We start from the raw sequence: 4,471 nt of genomic DNA on the forward strand, positions 1-4,471 counted from the left end.
TCTTATAAATAGCGAAGCAGTTCTGCTCTTTCTTTATAAAAGCTCATAAGATAGTAGAACAATACAAAGGAATGCGATGAATAAAGAGAAGAGTTCAGGCTCTCAGTTGTGGCAACCCGATCTGCCATATTCAGCACTGTACCTAGCTTCATCGCTCTCACTTTTACGATCCTCCTTTTCATGCCGCTGTCGTCGCGCTTCCTGGTGAAAACATTATCCTAATTGAAACAGGAAAAGGAGCCAGACAGAAATACGACTTTGGAAATGTGGGTGAGCCACAGGGAACTGAGTTTCTTTGAAGTCAAGAATGAAGGGAGTAAGTGGTGTGATATGCGCATTATCGCGACTGCTGGTTGGTGTGTGGGTGCCTGCGTTCTTTTCGTGCATCGTTTAAGCAGAGGCAAAACAAGATACAAAGTTGGGTTAACTTGAGTGGAATCATTAAGAACAACAAGTCAGTCCTATAACAGATATATTTTGCCTGGAAACAAAGACTATTGGTAAGAAGTAGTAAGAACAGACCATACAAAGAGCATCCAGCTACAGACACGGGCATGACACACTCGTCTGCAGTAACCTTCTTGTGTTGTGAGGCACGTTATACATTTACAACATCCATTTCTTCGATTCTTTACCCGCATTCATAAACTTACACACAATTGCAGAGCGTATTACATACAGACAACTTTGCCACTTTTGTCGTTAGGTGGGGTTGGGGTGGGGTGGGGAATTTATGTGTTGGCATAGAAATAATAGAAACCAATCAGAAGCATCGGTGCATGCAGTGTGTATGTCTGTTTCACGTCCTTGCATTCCAAAACGAACCAAGCTCTTTAAGTTTAAAACACCAAAAATCAAAGTTCTTATAGTACACACAGCCTGAGCCAAACTGCCAATCTTAATATGTACCTTTACTTAACTAAAGCACTGAGCTCTTTGATCGTTCAACAAACATAATTCCCTGTCTTTGAGCCAAGGCGCGGTGCCAACGACACACTCGAACACATCTCAGGCACCCTGGAGCTACAACAGTCTCGCACCAAATAGACGACTTCTTCCCTTCCTTCCATCAACCACTTCCGGGTCGTGCTGTGAGGGCCTCGGTCTCGAGTGACGGAGCTGTCATGACTTCATCAGCACCCACCAAGGCAAGCATCTGGCCCAGCCACAGACATGGCCTGTCCCTGCCACCCCGGCGAGGTGAAGAAGGATGAGGACATACCAGGAAAAATCTCAAGGCAGGGCTCGATTCCAGATGATCGGTATGAGTACCGGGAATTGGACACGAGGGGATGCTTATTTTACATATGCCACTGAATATATATTTGGATTCTGGAAGAATTAACCATCCTTTTGTATAGGATTCTTATCCCAAATTCTGTCCCTAACCAAATTTTTCACTGGCGATTCCCATTGGTAAGTCTAGGATAAAAAACAAAACAAAAACAAAAACAAGCTAAAAAAAACCTAGAAGATATCTTGAATGTCGTAAATGTTATAAAAATGAATATTCGACGCCGATTTCGGCAAAACTAAGATAACGTAAGAGAGTGACCGCCATGCCCCTGCCTTTTGAGACCAAATCATACCGTGCGGCACGCCTTTCAAAAACAAAAAGGTAAAGACTCTTTTGTACAACTTTTCCGCTTCGAAATCGAACTCATGTACTTTGCATACAATTCGACCTGCCAAATCACCGCACCAGAAACTCCTATCCTGTGACATATTGCTGGAAGTTCCAACAAGATCTCATTACTTCCTATATAATCTCTGAATTGCCTTCTATCCTGCGCTGTCTGGCTGTCAAAATGATAGTGATCTACTAGAGCAAGTGAGAATGAACAAAACAAAAAAACAAAACAAACAAACAACAGTACAATGAAAGGAAAGTTCTCCTTCGTAGAATGTACGAAGATGTTGGAAAAGTACCACTTACTGGCATACTATTATAAAGCAAATGTAATCGACGACGTTGTGGATAGGAACGCTGCTCGAATACTCAGCGTGAGCAAGGTGCCCGTTGAGGAGGAAGAGTATGTCACTCACACTTTATCGCCGCTTTCTCCTATGCCATCCGTCCATTTCCATGCCCGTCTACAAAGCACACACCTTCGACAGCATAAAGCCGTCAGTGCGAGCCTTCACAGAAATATGCTTTTAGCGATAAAACAAACGAGCATTAAGACTGGTAAAGGTATATAAGTGATGACTGTTTTGTTTCTCGCGCCGCGTGGAGCCTCATCAGCTTGAAAAGACCGGACGGAGGTCCCGCTAAATCTGTCGGTGGGCTCGGGGTGCAGTGCTGTAAAACACTCCCCGGTACATCGCGCTCTGTTTACGATTCATCACTCGGCCAGTCAGTCAGCCAAACATATCAGGCTATGAAAAAACATTGGGGGGAAAGTAGAGAAAGAGAAAGCGGTACTAGACTTTGACAAGTGTACTGGATGTTCCTAAGCCCAGAAAGAGGTTGTGTTATCATTATAAGCCAAGTGGAATTCCAACATTGTCTTGTCCTTTGCCCCCCTCCAGTGGCTTCACGCCACTTCACGGTAACACGTCGTACTTCCTTGTCCATTTATGGTAACCCATTTTATCTTAATAGGGTCGCCAAAAACAAAAGAAAAAGTGTTTCTCTATTTTATTTTACTAGAAAATATGAAATATGTGTTTTTATGCATGCTCAGTCACACTTACTCATGTACACAGAATGCTTACATGCTCAAATCCACTCTCTCCCACACAAATTTAAAGCTTAAATTTAGACCGATTACCATCTCCTCCCATTTTCTCTAACCCCCCCCCCCCTCTCTCTCTCTCTTTCCAGAAAACGACAGTAGCACAAAAAGTGAAGAGCTGAAAGGAAATACAAGAGAGAAAACACCAAAGCCTTCTTTTAGAGGAATTGAAAATTATAAATTAAAAATCTTATCATTTATCAGTAAAGTATTTGGCTAGTATGCGTCACGTTTCTTAAATATTTATATTAAAGAATGATAGGTTCTTACATGAATGGATTCCCCACTAGTATTTACACTTGGATTTTCTTTCTTCCTCGTCATTTTGTTGGCTTTGTGAAAGCCTCTTTGTCTTTGGGTCCTAGCCTTTTGTCTCTGTCCTTGTTATGCGTGTGCCTCCCATCGCTTCCTCCTCCATCATTACTCTCTTTCTCTCTTTCTCCCTCTCTTTCTCTCTTTCTCCCTCCCTCCCTCCCCCCCTCTCTCTCTCTCTCTCTCTCTCTCTCTCTCTCTCTCTCTCTCCTCCCTTTCTTGGGGCAAAGTCACCCCCGTCCCACAGTACAATTATTCACTATCCAGACAACGTTCATCCTACGCCTAATTAACACCCTTCTATTCACTCTCCTTTCACCTCACTCGCATGCTGCCTTTGATCCCGATGCGACATTCTGACTCCCTCCATTGTCCAAACGCCCCTCCAGAAGACAACGTCAACCTCGTAAAGTCCAGTTCGGATATCACGTAAAACGAAACTCAAAGTACAGATTTTCACTCTCCGTTGTGAAAACTGGGACCCAATGACACAAAACAGGCGCACGCTAACCCTGCACACTGTATCAAAGATGGAGGCTAATATTTAAGGTGGCTCAGTGCTGATGTCTATCACATGAGCTTCAAAGAGGGTTCTGGTCTTTACTGCTGTGGTGACAGTCTCCACTCTGCTCTCAGGGTCTCCTGTGTGACCAGGCCGTGACCAGCTGTCACAGTGCGGGGATATGCCGTACTAACAAGCCTGGGTTGTACGCACAACGGCTTATAGATAGAGGGGTGGGGGGTGGGGGGGTGAACCTCTAGATATGTGAAGACTTCCTAGTTTGATAGAATTAGCAATATGTTCTTACAATTACGTAATTTTGTAGGTGGCAATGAGCGTTATTGTGTTACGCGAATGACACCAGTGTTTTGTGTATTGGCAGGGGCTAAGAGGTAAAAGAAGAATTCATGTTAGACTGTACTTGCGCTCTTTGTTCCAGAAGGTGATATGGAAATCACAGAGTTACATACCACTGGTGGTACCCGCAGGCTCACTTCCTCGAATAAAACGTTTGATCACAATACGTTTAGATACGACAGCATAGCAAAACACATACACACATGAACGCAACTCGAGCACACACGAACACACATGAACGTAAGTGCTTGTGCACACATGACGGAGTGAGAAAAAGAAAGAGAGAGAGAGATGGGGGGGAGGGGAGGGGTTTGAGAGAAAGAGAAACGCAGACAGACAGACTGACAGACAGAGACCCACACAGACACTCACACACACACACACACACATACAGAGAGAGTGAGAGAGAGAGAGCGAGAGAGAAATATGGGGAGGGGGGGAGAAAGAGAAAAGCAGACAGACAGAGACACACACACACACTCTCACACACACACTCACACACACACTCACTTACGTACACACACATACAGAGATAGAGAAGGGGGGTGAGAGAGAGAGAGAG

At 44.2% G+C, this 4,471-nt stretch overlaps 1 protein-coding gene across 3 annotated transcripts in view; it reads right to left on the bottom strand.

Annotated features, from left to right (window-relative positions):
- LOC101850373 (probable serine/threonine-protein kinase nek3) overlaps positions 1–4,471 on the bottom strand; it is a 74,195-nt gene that overhangs the window by 13,551 nt on the left and 56,173 nt on the right. The window lies entirely within an intron of this gene.

Source organism: Aplysia californica, unplaced genomic scaffold, assembly GCF_000002075.1.
Source record: "Aplysia californica isolate F4 #8 unplaced genomic scaffold, AplCal3.0 scaffold00001, whole genome shotgun sequence".
In the NCBI taxonomy this organism is placed as follows: domain Eukaryota; kingdom Metazoa; phylum Mollusca; class Gastropoda; order Aplysiida; family Aplysiidae; genus Aplysia; species Aplysia californica.